Source organism: Apteryx mantelli, chromosome 1 (assembly GCF_036417845.1).
Source record: "Apteryx mantelli isolate bAptMan1 chromosome 1, bAptMan1.hap1, whole genome shotgun sequence".
Classification (NCBI taxonomy): Eukaryota; Metazoa; Chordata; class Aves; order Apterygiformes; family Apterygidae; genus Apteryx; species Apteryx mantelli.
Window position 1 is genome coordinate 56,888,952 of NC_089978.1, and position 23,782 is coordinate 56,912,733.

Below are 23,782 nucleotides of genomic sequence, written 5' to 3' on the forward strand. Positions count from 1 at the left end.
CCACGTGGGAAATCTACAACATCTCAAACAGCACTAGATGCCTATCTTTAGGCAAGTGAATGAAGCCCCTGATGTCCAAATCTGAGGTGGATATCAAAGCTCCTATTATAGTCAGGGGAAGTCTCATCTACAGAGCTGTTTGTCTCTAATCTAAGCTCTAGAGAGCTGTTTCTCTCATCCTAATGTAGACACCTCCATTTGGCCAGCTGAATAGTACTCTAGACTTCATTGTCTATATTGATGAGAGCTACATGGCTTACATGGGGCGGGGGTTGCTTGAGGAGCCTAAACATTGGTGCCTAGTGCACTGGGGACATGCTGGGTACCCTGCCTCCATGTGTCATGCCAGAAGGGTGCAGGTCTCCTTTAATTCCTCTGCCAGATCTGAAATGTGTCCTGTCTAGCTAAGTTATCTTAAGCTTTTAAATAATACTGGGCACTTATGTGTGAGGATTTGAACTGTATCCTAGATGTCCCCCTGCTCACCCTAAGTCACTCTGGTTTGTCTGTATAGCCAAGGAAGAGAAATAACACTTCTGGACGTGGTCGATCTCTTTCTAAATAAAAAACTGCCTCTTTAGCCTTCTTTTGATTACAAAATCAATTTTCAATTTCTATCAATTTTCAATAATCAATTTTTTGATTATAAAAGAAGGCTAAACAATTAGCTCAGGTATAGTTAAGTGAAAAGATCTAAAGGCTTTTCAGAAAGAAGTTAGCTGTTTAGATGCTGATCCAGTGTGTAGCCAGGATTATGACTGAATGACCAGGCTATTTACAAGCTAAACTTGCGAGTGTAAACTTTGAAGAGTCTGTGTAGCTGTCAATACTCTTCCATTACTTTTCATATTCCATAGATCTCCATGCAGGCTGTAATAGCATAAGGCAACACAGGTGGCAGAAACCATTCCAGAAGCAATTAAAAACTAATGAATAACCACAAATTAGAGAAATGCAAGCAGAAGTCCACCATCTGGTTCGGAAGAAAGGTTTATGCTAGCAAGCACTTCCTCATCACAGGTTTCTCAAGTCAGTCCCTCAATAAACAAACTTTTAAAATACACTTCTCAGAGAGAAATACAGTTAGTCTGACCTTGCCATGCCATCAGTTTCCATCTTTCCAGATATTTGCTCCCATGGCAGATCTTCTTCACATACAAACCTTGCTGTTATGGTGATCCTTAACAATTTTACAAAAAAATTTCTCCCACTACTATTTAATGATCACAGTTTATGATTTGTAGCTAACTAGAAGGAGGCCCAAACTGAAAAAAATAAAAATATCCTGCCAAATATGAAGTATAAATTATATTCATTAAGCTGATGTCATCCTTGTCAGGAGGGAACCAGCAAAGAAAAATTAATATATATTTGACATTTTATATATATGAAGTATTCCTGCAATTTAATACATAACTTGACCTAGTTAAAATGTATTTAGAAATTGTGCCAGAAATTGCAGCCAAGAAACATTGTTAAAATCTTGAATCATGGTTTTTATTTTCTCAGAGATTAATTACATTACCTTCAGGTTAAAAATGAAAAAGAAATGACAAAGTTCCTTGAAGACAGAAGAAAGAAAGCTTGGAGACCCATTTATTGGTGATAGATTCTGTTTTCATTTACAAAAATAAAGTTCGATCCAAATGAAAAAGTAAATTTAGTGTAACTATAACAGAGAACAAAATCTTGACCATATACCTAACTTTTTTTGAGGGTTCAGTTTTATTTTGATAAATATTTGATGTAATTCATTTCATTTTTTGGAGGAAAAAAGTTTCTGTTGATGGTCATGTTTCCATCATCTCATGTGAATTTAAAAATCACAACAGCACTTTTTCCTCTAGAGAAAATATTTAAATTTGATTAAACTGGTGCACTAACAAATGACAATTTTAATCTTATTTATTTATTTATTCAATAGTTTAATAGTTTAACACATAAAAAGGGGAATAATGGTCCAATGATTAGGTGACAATTTCAGAACTGAGAAATTTGGCTTCAATTCTTCACTTCATACAGACTTCCTTTGTTGCATTGGAAATGTTTGTTTGGAAAAAAAGAAATTTTTTTCTTTCTGAAAAAATATTACTAAAGTGATCCAGAGTGTTCAAAGATGCTGATAATACCCTTTCAGCCTGCCACTCCTAAAAGCTGGTAAAGTTATTGGAAACAGTTCAGGTGGAAGATCTAAACCAGGATGTCCAGAGCAGTCTGAAAATACTGCTCACCATCTGAACAATGGTTTTGATTTCAAAAACTTTGGTTGATAGAAATGCACCTAAGACCAAAGGAAGTGGGAAATTGGGGTCCTAGGGCAGGACATGCATATACCTATCTTGGTAAGCAAGACACTTATTTATACTATGAGACTGCTTAGACAATCCCTTCTGTATCTTCTATTTTATAATGTTGCTGCTATGTTTTAAAAACACTCCAACAAATCAATGAAAAATCAGGATATGTCTGGCACATCTTTATTTTAATATTTGTCTAAGATGTTCAAAGCAATGATATTGAAAAAAGAGTCTTATTTGCAGCAGAGGCCTGCATTTTCCACTGTCTGCATGGAGAGAGCCATTTTTGAACAGACTTATTGAAAGATCTGGGCCTTAAATTGAATATACCTTTGAATAAGGAGCACAAGATTGGGTCTTGATTGTGTCAGAAAATATAGATTGCATTAATACTGATCTCTGTGAGAACTACGATCTGAGAAATTATTCAGTGCCATTTGGTTGCTCACTTCCATTCTGAAAACAAAGTATCAGAATCAAAGACCTGAATAATGAATATTCCTGGGATGTGTCCTGAGTACTTTGACCTTAGTTGTTTTTGAGAAATATTCATTGTGTTCCTTCTACATTGATTGAAAAGATAGTGCAAGAAATATATCCTAACAGTCACTCCAAATTAATTACGAAGTGGTCAAAAAGGTCAAAATACTAAACCACATTACTATAATTCTTATAATATGGAGCACAGTAGAATTTTGCCTTGTTGTCCTCCACTAGAGTTCAGTAGCCATGCATTCAGATGAAATTGCTGCTTGCAGGCCTTGTAGCAGTATCTATTGCAGACCCATGGCAGTACAAGACTGCATGCAAAAAATCACAGATGGGAACTCCACAACTTCTCCTGAACCTATTCCAGTGCTTCACAGTACTTGTTAGAACGGGTCCCTAGTAACTCATGTTGGTGTTGGAAACAGCGGAATCAGTGGAGTCAGGTCTTACACTAGAAGGAGGATGCTCATGAAAAACACCTTATTTCTTCATTTGTACACACTTATTTTTAAATGGTCTGAATACTGTTGTTTCAACAGGCATTTTACTGGCAAAGGAAAAGGAAGGGAAGGAAAGGGTAGGAAAAGGAAAAGGAAAAAAGGAAAATATAAATGCAATGGAGGAAACCTCAAAGTCTGAAAATGGCCTTAAGACTGTATAACTAAGAGCATATTATCCTACAACAGTTCTAACCCTCAGAGAGAGGAGAAAATTCTTAGTAGCACTGCACCAAAAGAGGAAAGCACATCAGTAGATGTATGTAATAGATAGATAAAAGGACATCCAAAATAGAAGAATAAGCTTAGAAACAACAACAAAAGTAGCCTTAAAAAAAAAAAAAAAAAAAGGAGCTCCACTTTCTTTCCTTCTCATGTGCCATGACTGCAGTATGGCCCTTGCCTGAAAAGCCTGTATTGGTGCAGATGTACAAGTGGGTAGTGGGCCAAAGTCAGGAGAGAGAAAAAGAAATGACAGATAAACTATCAGTCTGCAGAGGCCATCAAAGAATAAGAAGCTACCAGAAAAATAAGTAGGAGTACATTTACACCATTAAGTAAGAGATGTCTAGGCAGCAAGCTTGAGTACTCTCCCCTTTTCATTTTCACTGGTTAGTTAGCCTGCTCTCTGGCTTTATTTTGAACCACTCGATGCTAGGCACAGTTTGTGACAAAATTCACTCCAGGAACTATTCCCAAAAGATAATATGTCAGCAAATATTGCTGTGTCCACACTACACACCCCTCCAGAATTATCTCAGGAAGTACTGCATCTTTAAATGCCTCCATATCCCCTCATGGTCCATCCCGGAGCCTACCCTCAGTTTCATGCCATAAAAACACATCTCTGGCAGGTTACAACCTAGTTCTCACAGTATTTCAGTCTTATTTTAAAAATCATAGAAAATGATAATTATGCCCAAAGACCACAGAGCTTAACAGGGCAAAATGAGACTCCAGGATCAAGTTCAATGTGATGTGGACATAGCCAACCTGCTCTAGAGAGAGTTAGTCCTTAGCACTGTGGTTACAAATCCAGTAAGTGCCATTGGGCTTATGGCTATCAGTCGGTCCTGACCTTCTTTTATTTAGCAAGATAAGACAGCCAATTAAACTCCTGAAGGAGTCAGAAGAAATGCCCTTTGGGTGTAAAAACAGGCTAAAAGGCTAGTTTCTTAGAGTCCTTCAGCCAAAAGGAAAAGCATACCATGAGTCTGTGAAAGAACAATGCTAGCAGGATTTTCAGTAAAGAGCAAAAATCTGATCTTGGAAGTGAAAGTCTTCCATGAGCTTTCAGGACTACAAGTAGGAATTTTGGCAACAAGATTGGATTTTTCCTCGGTTGCTACTAGGAACTAAAAATAAGACAAGATTGCTATCATGAATTTTGGCTGTCTGTGGAGTTACAAGTGTTACCATGCTATTCAAACAATATGAGAAAATATCTCATGGGAAGATTTCAAGGCTATGCCAGTAAGATTGGTAAATATTCATGCACTGAAAGAAAAACCAGGTGGCCTGAAATAAACAAAAAAAAACTATTTCCAAGGATGAAATACAGAGCACACTCATGAGCAGGAATAAGGAGAACACGCCTCTGAAAAAGTGGAGTTAGCCACATGGGACAAATAAACAAAAGACTGAACAGAACTAGCAATTACAATTCAGATCTCTGTGGAGCATATTCAAAAGTATCAAAAATAAATAATAACTAGAACCTCTGGGAGCTTTTTGAGGAAGAAATGTAGAATTCAAGGCTATGCTTTTTTTGAGGGACACATGATTTCTTTATGAAGCAGTTTTGAAGTCCCAGTGAATTTCAGAGAATGAATCAGAAACGAGACTTTCTTATTCCATATTTACATTCTGAAAATTATTGCATCAATATTATGAAGTTTTCTGACAAGCTATAGGTCACTCTGAAAGTTATTCAGATTTATTTACAGTGAGAACCTTGAATACAAGTAGAAAGTATTCACTGTTAACTTATTTTCTTGGAAAAATATTAATGGGCTTGAGACAGGGACCATTTTACTAACACACACATGTAGATATTTTCCCAAGAATATGCACTCTGCAGTTCTGAGAACAAGCTTGAGATTAAGGGATTCCAGTGGTTCTGAAAAGAAATCTCATTTGAATATGATTTTTTAGTGAACTTATTCTAGTTCACTCTATGCAGTAGCTATAAAGTTATATCCTCAGGATATTGACAAAGCAAGCTGTAATGTATCAGGGATACTTTTGGGTTCCTATTTTTCATCTTGTGTATATAACACTTGCTTTCAGTCTCTATTGCCACCAGGGAAACTGCTTTCAACTTGGATGGACTGAATCAAGCCTCCTGTCTGCTGTGCTGGAGGACTTAGAGTAGTTTTTCACAGCATAAAGGAAAACTTAAGATAATTTAAGGAGAATTTAACACTTATGCTTAACATTGAGCTTCAGGTGTTTGAATATTTGGTTAACCTGCAGCCAAAGAAACTATTCTTAATTCATCCACAAGGTCTGACCCACTTAATAGTCAACTTTGGAAGCATACTGGAGAGCTGGTGCTGTAATTTTCTCCTCTCTGCGACCCATCCACCAAGATCTTTATGCGCTTAAATTATTATTCATAATCTGTTTGTTATTAGCAATAAATAGATATGTAGATATGAACAAAAGTTGCCTAATGAAATAGTTTTCTGTAGTAAATAGATGGTCTGACAGAAATTAAACATTCACAGGATCCTATATCTCATACATATCATATATTTCTATATGCTTTAGTCCATTAGAAAGCTGTTGCCCTGCCCAGCTTTATGCTGTCTCTTATGATTCATGGGACTGTGAATTGTTCTTCTTAGTAGCTAGGTGGCTTGATTGGCCATTTTTCTAGGCTGTTGACCTCCCATCTACAAAGAAATAGTCACTACTCCAGCAGGGATGTCACTCTATGAAGCAATTCAGTCAGTTGTAGGCAGGTCCAGAAATATTTTCTAACAACAAGGCATGTATTCCTGAATATTTGCATGTTCTAAACAGATTCTGAAATGTTGCTGAAAGCACTGATGGTAAATTCATGTTATTAAAAGATACAGAATGTCTGCCTTAGGGTTTCTTGTTTATCTTAGTGGATTCTATAGACAGCTGATTTAGTCACGTCAAACTGTTTCAATAAAATGAAGATGGAGTGCTTCTTGAGATTATTAACATTTAGATTCATAGACAAATGATATCAAGTACATTTTAAGCATCATAAAAATAAAGGTAAAGAAATGTGACATTTTAAATTGGGGCAATGTATGTGTTATTTGAAATGGGTTGAGTGGTACTTAACAAAATTCAAGAACAATAAGGTCATCTCCTTTAGCAGTCTTATTTTTACTATCAAAACAATTGCTTCTGAGTCACATACTACTGCTGAACCATATGATGGCTTCTGAACCAACAATTGGATGGAACTACTTATCTAATAGGATAAGATGCAAGAGACGAGGAGGGGTGGAAAGGGTACTTGCCAGGAACACAAACAAAACTGTGCTTTGATAACCTAAATGCCTTACATTAAGGACTCAGCAGAGTCACAACCTTTCACTTTTACTCTTTAGATCCAGCTCCATGCTGTTAGGATGTACTATCCTAGTTTTCAAAAGTTTCCACGAACTTTGTTTCACTTCTTTGATACAATCTGATTGTTCAGAGTTACTCTGTTTTCTCCCTCAGTTTCCATCCATCCATGTATTCAATCCTCCATCCATGAGAGGTTTGCACTGCTATCTGTGCTACTCCATCTCTCTACTGTTTGCACCACTTCCTCTTGAAACTGTTTGCCAAATTGAGTTCCCTTCTTGACTATTAAAAACCTGTTTTAGGGCAGAGTGTGGAACAGCCCAATTCCAGCTCAAGGCTCACAGCTTAGAAGTCTCTGTCTCTGTCTTACATGCAATATGCACTTTGTTAAGTATTATCAGATCACATGTTATGGGATGCATTGGGATGCATTAAAAAATAATCCAGAGGAGGATTTGGCACTGCTAAAAAGGGAGTTCCCTCTCCCTTTAATTTAAGAGTTAAAAGCATGCCACCAGGGTAGGCAACACTAGTCAGCTCTAGTCTCTGAGGGGTCAAGCCCACTGCTCTTTTCTCAGAATCCAATGGGCTACGGACCATTCCAGGAGCCAGAAAAGGTAGCTCTCACTTTGTCCCACTGCAATTTCTCCTGTTTGTGTGGAATAATTTAAGATTCATGGGCAAAAAAAACATTGCATGAGTGACCATGGGCTTCTAACCTAATGATTAGGATGACTTGCTGGGAATTAGAAATCAAAGTCACAGTTTCTGATATCACAAATAATTAATTATTTTATTCAGTAACTGTATAACATACGTAAGTACATGCATGTAAAGATATGGGAATCTTTATCCTTTTCCATTTCCTCCCTAACCATTAACAACAAAACCACGGTCCTTGTTCTTTCTGGCCAAATTAGTCTGGATATGAATAACCTACTGATATGACTCACTGACTTACCTTCTGTCAACAGAAGGTAGTTTCCTGTGTTCAGCTGTTTCCAGTGTTGGAATGTGCATGGAATAAGTCAGAGGCGTATCAGTCGCTTGAATCATCATGTTTAACCATCTCAGTTGACTGTAAAGTACAGAGCAAATTCCATAGAATCAATAAAATTTATATAAAAAACTTACTGAATCAAAATAATCCTTAGACAGTTTGAAATTTGTATCTGTAAAGATAAAATGATGTTTAGCTCAAGATACTTAATTCCTGTTTACCAAAACTGCCTGTGCTGGCTATTGTGAACCGCTTTCTTAAATTGCTCTCTCTCTGCAGGATTTGTATAAGAAATTAGGCTGTGACTTTCCTGACATCAGCCAATGACCTAAAAGTTATTGCAGTGGTATTTCAGCCATACTTTTGTGGTATTGTGGACCTAGTTTCCGGTTGATTGGTCAGTGTTAAACCAGGAATATGTACAGACACAGGGGAAACCCTGCTTTCTTAAGTCCCATGATATTGAACTATGTCTTTTCTCTCAGTGAAGGTCTTTTCATTGTCACAATGTTTTTAAAATCCAGCTGTTATTCATAAACACTTTGATGATTTCATTAGGCTCTATGATACTGGACTGAGGTAGTGAAATCTAACAGTTGTAGATCATAACAAAAATGTTTGTGTGTCTGTACATATATATACTCATACATACATAGAGAGAGAGAGAGAGGAATTATATATTTTTGCAACACAAAATGTATTAAATATTTTCAGACATGCAATACTTGCTGCAGGGTGCTTTTCCCTGAAGCAAGAACTGTTTTGGCAGCACTTTGACCCCATTTTCTTCTCTTCTCTTGACAGCTTCTCCCATAGGGAAGATAGACTGTTTGACTCACATTATCCTTGAACCCCTTGTTACTTACTTGACATTAATTTCTATAACCAAGGCAATATCACAAGTGAAGTTAAAAATCAAATCTCTGAGAACAGCATTGTCTAGATTGATTCTCTCTTTAGATTGTATACTAAGCAGTCACACAGAGCTTCACTACAGACGTTTCCAAACTGCCAATAGACAATAGACTTCCTCTCCTTTTGATCCTAAAGGATGAAGGTGGAACCCTTCTTTTATTAGGAAGAGTTTTAGCTTCCAGCAGTCCATTATACTCTGTATAAATTGCTCATAAGTGTTCTCCTTCAATTTGTCAGTATCTACCAAATATTTCACTAAATGAAATACTTTGAGCTTCATTTGGAACAAAAAGATAAACTTGTCATTAGCTACACTGTTTTCTAGCATGTGTTGAACTGCATGTTTCAGAAAAATTTCAAAGTTCTTTGACATTCAACTGCTCCTCAAGTATAACAGCTTCCATTGCGATAATAGCTAGATGCATCATAATATTTAGCTCATCTTTTCACTGTACTTTCTGTGATACAGGCATGTAACAGTTATTATGACTTTACAAACAGATAACTGAAAGAGAGAATAACAGGCTCGTTGCAGCGAGCTCATGGCTTGAATGTGAGTCCCCCAAGGCTAATACAATTTCCTTTCAGTTTAGTAATTTAAAAGTTTGGTATCGTGTCTAGCCTAGTTGTCTAGGCTCTGTCATTAGTCGGTGAAGATGGAGAGTCATCATTTCGTCCTGCAATAGGTGCTGAATTTCTCTCAAGAGGCTCTTGTTTCTCTGAGCTGACTGTAGGGGAAACTAGGCAATAGACTCCTTATTTTTAAATAGCTAAAGGTAGGTCAGAGAAATCCAAGTGATAATCATTTTATCATCTTTCTTCTCCTGAAAGGGGGCATTCTCAGGAGAAAGCTAAGTCATATTTGTCTAAAGTCTCTATTTTGTTAAACTTTGTGGGAACAGAAAGAGGAGGGTGATACTGAGTCACTGCCACATTTTCATTGTAATATTGTCACAGCGGAGTGAAACAAAGAACAATTAATGAGGTTAATGTTACATTCAAACTGAACCATTGTTTTTATTAGGAGTTGGAGATGTGATCTTCTCCGCGCTTCTGTACAAATTATTTTTACTACTGTTGTCCACTGAGCTTTTATCCACTGAAAAGAAAATGCATTCAACTACAGTCACTCACATCTGAAAGAAAATAATAACTCAATGTGTTGAGTGAAATGTATAAAGAAAAAGACATGAAAAGGGGAGGCTGTGAAGAAAGGGAAGACAAAAAGTTTATCAAAGCTCTTAAGCCTCCCATGTAATCCTTATCTTTAAAGAATATAATATTAGCTATGAAAGCATTCTTAGCTCATACATATGTTGGTTAGGTCTATGAAAGGCAAAGAATGAGTTATCCTTTTTAAGAAACATTAAAAGGTGGTACCACAATATACACATATGCAAGAACAATGTATCCTGTTGGGTGGAAATGTTGTAGGAAACTCTCAAAGCTTCTCAAATGTGTTTTTATCCCATCTTATATCCCCTGTACTGTGATGCACTGTGTACATAGTGGCTACATCATTCCTATTCTGATTGATATGGAGAAAATATAGTCTAAAAATAGGTTTTCCCCAAGTTTATCTAATAAAATTTGAAAGATACATGTCTTAATAGGCCAGTTCAAATACCTCTGTACTGACTTCACACACAACCCTTCAGTCTCCTCCAGACACTTCAGCTGATTATTCTGCTGTGAGTGGCTTCTGAAATTAGAGCTCTTCATACATATGCCACTGTACATGAGAATAACTATTTAAAGCACATATTCTTTGTGCCCAGTTCTGAAAGACTTTAAAAATTATCATGCCTATCAGGGAGGGTGGAAAGTGTCAAAAGTTAAGGCAGCCATATTTGTCTTCGGTATAAGGATCAGCCCAGAGTAGAACACTTACACAGCTGTAATTAAAAAAATGTGCTAAAAAGTGCTTAATTTCCCATAAAGGTTAAGTAACACTAGCACATAACTAGCATTATACGGTAACGCTCTTGTTCCTGTTATTTGCTAGAGTACAGACTGCTGTAGAGCTTCTGACCCATAACTCCATATTTGCTCTTCGCAAGTGCTACTTACCATGCTCTGCAAAGTGGTAATGCAGCACTTGTTATGCAAATGCAATCTGTGAAGGTGTGGTGAATAACAAAGCTACCAAACCAGAAAACAGTTACAGGTTGGTATCTGAACAAATTTGTATTTTCTGAGAAAACTCTTTTTCAGAAAAATGCCTGGTATCCTCTGTAGAAAAATAAAACTGACCCAAACTGCGTAATAATGTAGCTGGGAACTGATATTCCTGACATAGATATGTACATGAAGTCAGCATGCTTACATAAGTGTAAATCTGGTTTAAATGAGAAAAGAATTATCTCCTGTATCTCCTGAAGATAATGTTACATTCTGTGGGATTTTAAAGTATTGAAAGCAGGTATAGTTTAGAAAAAAATGTTTTATTTATAAAAAATGGAACCTACAAAATTAATATTAAGCACATAGGAATCATAAAACATTTTAGACCAAAAGAACCATGTGTTGGATATATGTCATCAGCTCCCAATTTGCAGCATCTTCATTCATGTACATTTAAGTAAACTAGTATGACACAATGAATGTAATGCCATAGGGATGGATGGACCACTTATTAATTAATTAATTAATGTATTTATTATTAATTCACCAATCTTTTGTTAACTTAGTGTTACCAAAAGGGTCAGTAAAAAGCAGCTTCACCACCACAGGGAATTTCACTGTTGAGAATAAGCAAGAAAAGGTCTATGAAATGGCTCATGTCAGTGCATTTGCTGAAATTGTATTTCACACTTAGTGTTACACAGCAACTTAGGCCGATTCCTTCATTTGACCTTTATTTGCTGAATGACCTTCTTTTCTTTTGTGGGTAGGTAATGATATTCAAGTTTGTTATCTGCTTGAGAGTCCTTCACCATAACTTAACTGTCATTTTGTGCTAATTTTCCATAAATTACCTCAGAAAAAACAGACCACTCGATAACAAAGAATGGGTTGTGGGAGCGCACCTTTGACATGTGATTTGCAGTGCAGTAGTTCCCACATGGCTGTGAGACAAATATTGACCATGTCAGCATTGTGTCAGGTGTCAGTCCCAAAACTATCAGGTAAATTCCAAGTCTATAGGGGATGCCTTTGATTATAGGCTGAAGCATCAGGCTGGAGAAAATATGAAATGTCAGACTTCTCTCTCCAAGGTTTGGTGTCCTAAATAGTGCCATAGTTACCTGAGACTTTGGCCAATTTCGAGCAGAAATATTTTAGTGTCCGATACAGGAAGCAGATTTCTCTGTTTGCAACTAATTAGGCTTGACAGCTTTGTATTTTCGAGGTGTTTGTGTTGTTTCCAAGCTAATTCCTTTTGTTTTGCCAGCTATCCCCAATAAACATTTATGTGCTTGTTTATGATAACTAATATCTCTCATTTCATTGCTCCATTAAATAGAGGTAGAGTAAAATTATTAGGGCTGTAAGAAGATTCCAAGAATACTGCAAGAAGAAGGAAATGTTGTTGTCCTTAGTTATGAGGATTTAGTGCACTTGCATTTGTCTGTGGTTTAGTTATTTTCTAATGTAATAAGAATTTATTTTCTCAATTTTAAACACGTGACTCACCCAAGACACCTAGTTTAAATGAAATATCTGTCTCAAAGCTCACCTTCAGTTCTTTTCTCTTCAGTGGAACTTGCAATTACTAGAGCACATTTATTTGTTAAGGGGCACTGCAGACTGATAGCAGTTCCCTCTCAGATGCCTTTTCTTTTGCCTCTGTGGAGAACTGGGAGATCGTTGGAGTGAGGCAGTCTCCTGTTTTCCAAAGGTGATTTTGGGTGTGCACTGCTTGTCAAACTCTGCTTTCTTAGTTTAAGTCTTTGTTTGGCAGAATATTGCTGTTATTTGGGGTGTTTTGTCTTGCTCCTTGTAGAGTTCCTTTTGCATCACGTATAAAGAATAGTATCTCTGCCCAGAATTTAGGAACATAATGCTGAGAAATATAGACATAGATAACTAATAAATTATTATAGTCATTATCATTAATTGACATGGTGCCTCTTTTTCATGGTATCTTTCCAGTGAGAATCCTTCTAGTTACTGGACTTTTGAAACAGTGTAAAGATTAAATTTGAAACAACAACAAAAAAAATCCCCAAGGCTGATAACATTATACAGATATTGTTTTTACAACTGGAAATAACAGCAGCTATAATGAAATGTATTTAAGCTTTCGTAGTATTTGAGCAGAATTATTCAAGAATTCTTTGTGTTAATGTGGACTACTTCATTCAGATGATGTCCAAGAAAAGGAAGAAGGAAAATCATCAGTAAAAGATACTATTTTAAAAACATTTTATATAAACTTAGTTTGAAATAGATTACCTTAATGTGTTATGCAGATCCAGTCAAATTTGGTATATTTGAAAACTGTGACAACTGTGATATTGCATCAATATTCAGTGTGATCAGAATTTATTTATTGTGCTAAGAGAAAGCCTCAAAACATGAATTTTCAGTGTGTGGAATATATTATTCTGATGAAGAAAATTTAGCTTTAGTAGTTTCTGCTTTAATAGAAGTTGCATGGTCTTTGTGAGAAGCATGTGGTCTTACCTAATTTAGACACGCAACTTGCACCGAATTTCAGGTGCCTAGTAAAGCAATTCTTTTAAACACATGTTCCATACAGAGTGACTGGAGAAAAACTGATGCTTTTGGAATTCTCCAAGGGGAGATGGGTCTGCCTAACGAGGCCTTCGGGGGCATCTATTTATGTCCATTAGCACTTATTATTGACTATTAAGAATTTATTTTTAGAGGACACAATTAAGCATCCAAATTATGATGAACTGTCTTCTAATCACTAAAAATCTCTGAGATTTTGGGTGGTTAAATCAGGTAGGGATTTTTTTTTTCTGAACTTTTAGAAGAACAACTCTAGGATTAGAACAGAACTGAAATTTTTGGGGTGATAGTTCTCATGAAGTGCAAAATACTAAGGGCTAGATTACACATGGAAATTCATTGAGAGACATATTCTGAAAGATTCTGCCAGAGATGCTTTATTATATACCCTGGTGTGATTTCTCTAATTGCAGTGAACCAAATTCCAAATAAACAAGTTTTTAATGAGATATCTATTTGAAAAGGAGTATTCCAAAGACACAACACTTAGTTTTCAGGTGTAGAGAGGCTTTAAGGCTGACCTGCATTCTTTCCTTTAACAAGGCAGTTATAGTCACTGAACAAAAAATGCATAGGTACCTTTTATTAGACACATTTTAGCCCGAAAGATTATGAGAAAATATTTCTTGTCTAAAGCACAAATAAGGTAATTTTTAGTAAGTTGTTTTCTGTACTTAATATTTTCTGTAAATTTAATGAATGTGTATGCAATTTTTTTAATATCTGCCAAATTTCAGATCTAAAAAAATTGCTCATTTGAAAATGCAAAGCCCTTTTATTTTATTTTAATAATGAAGAAGTATTTGAAATGCTTATTTCTGTGCTAAATGGAATCTGTGTTAGAAATACTACAATTACTCTGGTAACTAAGTATAAAATATTTTTGATGGAGTTTAGAATTTTATTTTCTGAGGCTTACTTTGCAATAGTATCTACTCTTATAGATCTTAGTCTATACACTAAACAAAAACAGCCAACACCGTTGTCCAGGTTCCATGTGTTTTTGATGACTGCAGTGATTCTTTCACGTGTTCAGCCCTGTTAGTTAAAACTTGCTCCACTAAACACCCTGACTCATTTGTTACTGCACATATTTGCTTTGTATCAATATTCAGGTAATTGTTAATTTCTTAATTAACAGTTGGAATTTTAAAGTGTCCAGCACTAATGAAGATGCTAGCAACAGCAGGTGTAAAACAGCAATTATCAGCAATCATAAAGCAAAGAGTCTGGGAAATAGTTATTAAAAAAATCCCAACTTTGAAATAAAGTGAAGCAGGCACAGTGCTATCATACCATTCTTAAACACAGTGCAAATATATACATACAGGTGTTTGCTTGTACCTTGTAGTGCCAGCAGTCTAAGCTGTGAAGTAATTCAGAATTCATTTAAATTGAGAAGCTGAACAAAATAAGTCCCTTAGCAATACTCGTACATGAATGCCTAGTTTTCCAAACTAGAACATGAAAAAAAGAAAATCCAATTTGTGAAGGAGGAGCACATTGCAAAAGTTGTTTCTGGGTTACTGTATCAGTGCCCGTAAAGGAGAAAAGAGCAATAAAAGTTTTTACCATGAAGGCAAATACAGTAAATACATTATTTTAAAAAGTACATTGTTTGGTCTCTTGCATATTATATTCTCTCTGACTGAACCTTTCAAAAGAACTCACAAGAGATAAGCAACTAATTCCAAACAGTTTCACTAGGATTTCAGTGCTTACCTAATTTCTCCTGCTTGATTTTTCAATGAAGGTAGTGCCAAATTGCCAGCCAATAAAAAACAGCATTGCTCCATTTACACTAAATTAATTTCAAATGCAGAAAATCAAGTCAATGGAGAGACTTCTCCATTGTTATCAGATGAGGATTTAGTGTTTGATGTCTGCTTGTTGTCATGGAGATGACTGTAATGCTATCAGTTAAGATTTCACTTGGAGATGAAATATTGCAAATGGAGGTGAGAATCCTAGTGCCACAAAATGATCAGCTCCCTCCCCCCCGCCACCCTGTTCCTCACACAGTGTCTCTGTACAGTCATGGCAGCTATGAACAACCTGAATCTCCTACAGCAGTGACCTCTTATACACGAGCATATACACTTACATATACGTAAGGCAAAGTAACCCAGTGATTAAGCCCTTCAGAACCAGAGCAATTGTCTCAATATATTAATCCTGTAACAGGGAGCACTGGGCAACTTAACATACAGATACCTGAGTAGCTTTTGATAAGATCAACCAGGCCAAGCATTGACTGAGCCCAAGAAGGCGGTGGTAGAGGTGATGGTAGCAGCTGGTACAGATACATCAGGATGAGGGGAACAGCTGAACTTTCTTAAGTACAGAATGTCACCAGTTTTCTCAGGAAAGGCTTGACTGCCAAGATACTTGGAAGTGTGCCAGAGAATAGCAGTGATAACACACCTTTTACTACCCTAATGTCTCACTTGGAATGTGTCCCTAATGTATAAAAGAAGCTAGCCATCATTTCTTCCAAAGAGTGGAGGAAGCAGCAAGTTTGAATCCCACTCTGTATCCTCAGCTCTTCTTTTGCTGGACTTGCTTGCATGGTGTCCTTTTGCCCATGCTCAGGGAACCCAAGAATATTAAGGCAGAGCTAGCCCATCTGTCATTCAGTTCTTTTTCTTCAGCATCATCAGAAAGAATGTAGTTCTCATCTGCTTCTTTGTGCAGTGTTTCAAGCTTAGCTATATAAAAAATGAATTTTATTATTATAAACTGTTATTATGGTTGATCTTCTGCCAGTAAGTGGAAGAACTGACTGTTTTAACCAATGCCTACATTTTTGACTGCAGAGATTCCCAGGAGTATGAGCACATGCAGAAACACAATTTTCTAGAAAGGTAGATAGGTACTTCCCAAGTTCTCCTGCAGTCTGATTAAGAGAAACTTCAAGTCTCTGTTGGCTTTGAGCTCGGTTGCTTTCATTAAAAAAAATCATTTTCACTAAAAAAGAAAATAGGAAACCATGGGGTTTGGTGGTATGCAGTTCACTGCAAACATGTCGTTGATGGCACTCTGTCTTTCTCTTGGTGAAGCTGGGCTCTCGTACAACCAGGAATATGAAAGACAGAACAGAACAATTAGACAAAGAAGAGCATGAGTGCTAGACCCTCATTCAGATTCTATAAAACCATGTCAGCATAGTGAGAGACTTCTGGATTTCAAAGACTGTAGTCCCCAACTTTTGGAACTGCCTAGAGAATATTTCTCTTTTTTTGAATAAGCTCTGCAGGTTAGTTCTGTAGGTTTGAATCCTGTCAAACCTACTGACAATCAGCATAATGAGACAATCCTGAGAAAGAAAATAAACTTAATATTCAAACTTTTTATATATATACATCTACATTTACAAGGAAAACTGTGCCTTGTATTTCAGCCTAAGTCTAAACATATTCTTTTAAATGCTTCAGTGCTGTGAATATTCTTCATGACTATTTGAGTATCTTGGCCCTCATTACCATGCCTAGACAGTTCTTACTATTCTGTACTAACAATATATATTTGTCATCAACATTTGGAAGGTATTTATCAGTTTAAGATTTTCCTGTACTTGAAAGATGCAACTTTTCCATAGTGGAGAGGGTCCTACTGGTGCAATTATTAGGAAGTACCAAACTGTTTGAGACCTCATCTGGGCTTGTTCATGACTACATAATCTTTTTCTTGGCACTAAAAACATTTAGGTCACCATGTCACAAGTTCTTATTATGTAGGAGAAAGAAAACCACAAGATTTGTATTTAAGAATTGGTCTAGGATTTCTTTGGACAGGTTTTCTTTGGTTTAGGACACTGAGGTACACATTTACTTTATGTCAGATTCTTAGAAACCAGTGTATTTTAACTGTATCCCCCCTCCCTTTACTGACATCTCTGCTTTCAATCTCTAGTGAATTATTGCACAGTCTGAATGTCCCTAAGATTAAGTCTAAGGGGTGTGTGCCCTCATTTTACCTGTATACTGCAGTGGCTCGGTTATGCCGTGCTGCTGTAATCCAGAAGCTGTGTTGCTGTGGCTCTACAACCAAGTTAGAAAGCCCAGCTCCTTGCTTCAGTGTTTAACATCAGGTTGTAATCAGACCAAACAACCAACAAATCAATCAATCAAACAAATTAAAAAAAAAATGACATAGTTCAGGAAAAAGAGTTCAGAATCCCAGAATGAGTATCTGGGGTTGGATGCTCAAGATATCTCCACTGGTGGTGCATAATGGGCTATCTGCACTGCATGTCTGGGTCATGCCAGTCTTATGCCCGTCCTCACCAGCTGTCAAAACTATAGACTCTCCAAGCTCAGGCTAGGGTCTTGAAATACTTAGAGAACTCAATCAGCACCCATTCCTAGTAGGTCCAGCTCTAGGTGGTTCCCTGGGCAACATGTACACATTTGGGATTGCTTTTGTAAAGCATTTCTTCTTCCTGTGTAGAAGGATTGCTCAGGAAGTCTAAGTATTTAGGAGGATTTTTTTTCTAGGGCCAGCCAGACTGTTCCTTGACATTGCAAGGTCTAAGTATGTGGTCTGGATCCTTGTCTTAGATACTTTGTAAGTTTTAAGAAGGATTATATGCCTGGATTTTCTATAGCCTGAGTATCTCCCCTTTTGTGGGTAAATGAAGGACAGTTCTAAAGCTGGAAATCTGCCTTTGCAATACTCATTCACTGGCATTTTGATAGATGATATTATCTGTTACTATTAAATATTTGAAGACACACATATTCAACAGTAACCAAATGATTCTCTGTCTTTAATTTTTCCTAAAATGCTTAGCGTCACTGGGGCAGCCTCATGCTGCCTACATCCTTCACCAGTCTGCCACAGTGCAGCCATGGCGCTGGAACACAGGGACCTTTTTGCAGCTCTCCCTACCTTCAGTGTCTTCTGCCCACAGCCTACACACTGTGCGCCAAATTTCATTATGGGGGGACTGTGATAGTTTATCACTTAATGTGAGTGTGATTATGGCAGGGAAATAGATAAGCCCATGCTTAATTCAAATACTTATTTTATTATCTAAGATTAATAAGGTAATAATAACTAAAAATATCAAAGCAATACTACTGAGCAGAGCACTAAACAAGAACAATGACAAATGATAACATTTACAACACACATACCTCACTCACACATGACCTGCCTGCACTGGGGCTGCCCAGGGCAGCCTTGCTCCCACACTCCTGTCCCAACAGGCGGCTGGGGTGGGACCTGTGTTGGCTCAGATCACTGGCAAGAACGGGGTCATACTCACCACGGTCCAGGGCAGGGTGCACCATGTAGCATTGTCCCAGGTCCAGCAACAAGGCAAAGGGTCAGTGCTTCCCTCTATGAAGCTCCAGTGCTGCTGCACAGGCGTTGAAGCTGCTGGTGGCTGTTCCTCTGGGTCTTCGGCACATCTCATATGTATCTCACTCACCTCCCCACCACCAAGTTTGCCTTACCACTCTAGGTTTATACTGCCAATTTTCTGGTCTGAGCATTACATAGGTTGCTTAATCAAGTAATACCTTAAATGATGTCATCTAAATATTACTCCTTTTTTCTACTCTCAGTTACTTCTTTATGTTACTTTTGGCTACCGATCTTCAGACAGGTTTGTTTACTTTTTCATGTTGTTTTCAGGACAGTACCATCACTAATCTCCAGGCAGACATTGTTTACTTCTTTCCACCAGACACGCTTAGTTCCCCTTTCCTACATCAAAAAGCTATAAACATTACTAACACACATTCGTCTCTGGCAAGTCCTGGTGCCCATGAAGGGCCATGCAGACTCTTCCACACTTGGGAGTACTTATTTTGAAATATTTTAGGTTGTTTGTTTATTTGCCTTTCTGTGCTAAACTATTAGTACAATGAGATTCAATTGAAATGATTATAATGTTCCTAAATATTAGTATGGGTGAAGCTCAGAAGTTTAATGTATTTCTATTTCTGCTTGAGCTCTGGTTCTAATACACATCTGTATACCAGGGTTCCACTTTTATAAATAAAATTGCAGAAATTTCTATTTGAAAGCCTTGCAATCTGTCCTGATTCCCATATTTCATATGTTCCTTCCTTTCATAGTTACATAACTGGTTTCTTAAAAGAGTCCTTTATTAGCTCTACCTATCAAAAGGTTGCCCTAAATAAAGTTGGCTTTGCTTGAAACTTGTTTGTTACTAAAGTAATACTAAAGTAATGTGGAGATATGTAGCTCCAAATTTAAAGAGTGACAGGTCTGAAGCAAAACACTACCACCACTGGGAGTTGAACACTGGGGAAGTTGGATCCGGATCAAAACTTTGTGGGTCACACCCATTTTTAGCATTGATTTTATACTCTACTGTATCCCCACTGTATCCATTCTACATTGATATAAATCCATGAATCTAGTGTAAAGGAGTGGAAAATCATGCTCAGTTGTTGACAATAAATATGATGTATCAGTATTTTGCTGTCTTCACAATATAATATAAACTATTAATGTTGAAGTGGTACAGAGACACAGATCTGCCTTAAGCGCTATATCAAAAAATGGCTGATTCTTAAGAGAATTCATATATTTATTACTTCTAATAGCTTCTCAAATTGCATGAACCAAGAAAACAGCGATAGCCAATAGAACATGACCTTCTCTTTTAATAGTGATATTGATACAATCAAATGAAAATACCAACTGTGTTCATAGATCCAATAGAGAATAATAAGAAATTTATATGAATATTCATATATTGAACTTGGAGAATAGGAAACTTGTTAATCATCATTTAAAACATGTTTATAGAATACAAATATATCAGTGCTTGCTTTTTTTCCAGTGTTGATGAAAATGAATAGTACTTGGGGACCAAGACTGCCTATTAAAGTGATGTGATACATTACCGTGCTTGCACAGAAGAAATGAGCACAGATGGCGGATCTATTACTTCTCTAACAAGAAATTCGTCTTTTTTTTTCCCCCCCAGGATTCAAATCTGAGCAACGCTTGCTCAAGTCAGGCTACCTCTGTGGGGATCCTTAAAATGTTTTTTTCATTATTTGTACATTAGGAGTAAAAGAAGCAGAAAGTGATTAATGCTCTATTAAAACTTTATAATGAACGAAGTCTCTCAAACCAAGAGTCTGAGATTTTTACATTTTTCCCCAACTTAGGGGAAACATATTTTGCATATAAATGAAAGTCTACAGGGATGACGTTTTATGTATCATGCTCAGATTCCCAACAACTCATTTAATTCCGACAGATCATTTAGTCTACATTAGAATGTCTGAAGATGTTATATTTATAGACATTTCTTAATTAAACACAATGAATTTTGGAAAATAAAACAACATATAAGTAAGGTTAGAATTTTTGTATGCAAAAAAATACCTTATTTCATTCAGCAGAGGAGTAGATTAAGCAAGAAGAGTTGACTTTCATAAACTTATTTTTATGGTAAGAATCAATAACACAATGCTTCATAAGGCTTTGTGAATGCCTTATTATACACCAGAAGAAAGAAACAAGTGTTTTCAACCTGCCTGGTGACTTGTCAGCACCTGTAATTACAAAAGACTCAAAATTAAATGACAGTTTTTAATGTAAATTGCTCAAAGCCAGAACACTTTTCAGTGAAAGCAAATTTAATATGAATTAGGATTTCTAATGCCAGGAAAAAATGCAATCAGGTGGGTTCATCTACTGCAGTGTGTTGAATGTATTAACACCTGGGGGTTCTCTGTTGAGACCTGTATCATTTAGCAATGCAGCATTACATGAAGAGGGTTGCTCAAAATTTATGCTGTGAACTGATACGCAAAATCAGTATTATCAAATTTGAGGAAAAGCATTTTTGCTTCCAACTTCCAAATTGTATTGCATTCCTTTTTTTTTTTTCCCCATGCAAATGAGTGTTAGGTTTTATTTGTCATTTTCCCTTTTACTTTCCATATGTGATGCTTTATAAGAGATGTTCCTGAGAGAAAAATGGCATCCAGAACCTACAGAATTAATTCCAAGGTCAGATGCTCCCTGACACAAAATTAAAAAGTCTTGAAGGAGTAAAAGTCTTGCAAAGCACAAAAAGCTGTCTGCTATAAACCAGAATACCACTTTGTGGAGTACGTCAACTGCTCATATATTCAGTATATTCAATACTGCTATGAAGATTCTTTTTAAAATCATTTCAACTGCCACATTCTAATGAACTACATTAACTACATTAAGCTTTGCTTTCCTGATTGTGCAGCATTAACATCTATTTCAAGTAATAGTTTGGCTAGTGAATCAGTAATGGGCTCAGTAATGGCCTTAGTAATAGGCTTATTATTTTTAGTATTTACCTTTAGCTGATATAGTATGTCCTGAATATTGAATGCAGCTGACAATATATTTTCTTTAATGAAGAATGAATAAAGCTTGGGCCTTTAAACTTTGACTTGTGACTATTCCTAGGTGATCATTGCTGTAATATCTTGATACATAATTGAATTTAAATTTGATATTATATTTACTTCCAGTGAACTTGACTGAGTGCAGAAGAAATAGAGAGTACATCTGCTGTAAATAGAGTATGCAGAGCTGTATGTAGAGGGTCTAGAATTTTAGTACTTTCTGTGCAAAACGGGATGTTTAAAAGGCCTAAGCAATGAAAGACTGCTGGATTTTTATCTGTTTAAAGTTAGCAAGAGCCTTGCTGGGCCTCAGAATTAGTTCACTTTTCAAGCATTTGCAGAAATTGTAGTCAAAATGAAGTGTCTTATTATAATGCCTAAAGAAGCTAATAATTTTTGTCACATGTATAGAAGGCAAGTTGTAATTTCTGAGACCTACAGAGGACTTAGAGTCATTTTGTATGAAGGGGTTAATATCGTTCTATGAAGATGGCCAAAGTCATTTTAGGAATGGTATCTGGGTCCTTGTATGCATCCTTAGGAATATCCTCAATATTACTTAAGTTAAGGCGATATTTAAGCAAATACCAAAAAGATAATATGTTGTTGCTATGTGGCAACATCACTTTAATGAGCATCATTCATTGTTTAGCATTCCCTTAAGTACTGTGAAGTGGAGAAAACACATTCATTCTTTTCTAGGACTATTTCTCCCTTTTTAAAATTTTTTTTCCTATCCTTTTTTTCTTTCTTTTCTTCTTTTCTGTCTTTGTATGTTTTTTTTCTGATTTTCTCTCCATATTCCTTTCTTTATGCTAATTTCCACCAGCTGTAATTCAGCTCATTGATCCCTCCCTCTTTTCCCAATTCCACCTGCCAGAAGGATCAGTGACAAAATAGTGATGTAATTAAAGTATCCTCTTTAGTATTCGATATATCATGACCCAAAGAAGAGGAGTCCTTGCCCCTCAGAGATATTTTTTCCAGCTGTCTGCAAACTCAGGCAGTAAACAACACTAATTTTCCTCTGGTTGTTTCACACATGGAAGGCTTTCTGTAGTGCTAAGAGGACTAGCAAAATTTTTCTTAAAACTCAGATTCTGCAGAATTTAAACATGCCATGTTGCCTGTGCACATACAAGTATTTAGTAGGCAGGAATTAGACATTTCTGTACTCTGTTCTTAATAGAGTTCTTTCTTTCTTTTCTTTTTCTTACAGAACAACAGCTGGCAAAATATTTTTGAGACAGAGATATATAGAGCTATCCTCTTGTAAAGTACACAGACAAAACCTAACATATGGAGGGTATTTGCATAATGTACAGTATCTGTGATGAGAGTGTAGACATCCAGATTTTCTTGCATAACCTGAGTATTGCATATAAGATAGGAAGGTGAATGAAGAATTGTATCTTAATAAACCACAGAATTCTGCAAAGTGGTTCATTTTAGTCTCTGTATTTTGAGCTTTGACAGAGCAGCATGTTAGGAGCAATGTTCTAGTTACTCCTTCAGTTCTTTCTTGAACAAACATATATCTGGTTTCTATTAATTGTTTTCTAAAAAAATTATCTATTAAATTAATTTTGGTCTCCTCTGTACTTATATTGGCTATATAATGCCAAATAATCTATGCATGATTTTACTATTGTCCTGCAATAATTATTCTATTTGCATGTAAATTCACCAAAAATATTAAGAAATTTCAGATGTTGCTCTGAACATACAGTGCATGTAGAATCTGGAGTTTGCTTTTAAAATCTAAAATGTCATGCATTTAGGCAATCAATGTGCAGTTTGTATTTAATAAAGACAGCCTTCACACAAAAAGTATAGCACATAGATCTAAATGTTTATCCCTTCAAAATTTATATAACTACTTTCTTGTTAAACTTTGCGGTAAAATTAAAGCTATAATAAATAATACTACTTTATGGAATGTACTAATTA

General features: G+C 36.3%; 1 protein-coding gene across 12 annotated transcripts in view; it reads left to right on the plus strand.

Moving 5' to 3' along the window:
* Positions 1-23,782, plus strand: part of GPC5 (glypican 5) — a 727,382-nt gene that overhangs the window by 236,387 nt on the left and 467,213 nt on the right. The gene's annotated exons all lie outside the window — the stretch shown is intronic.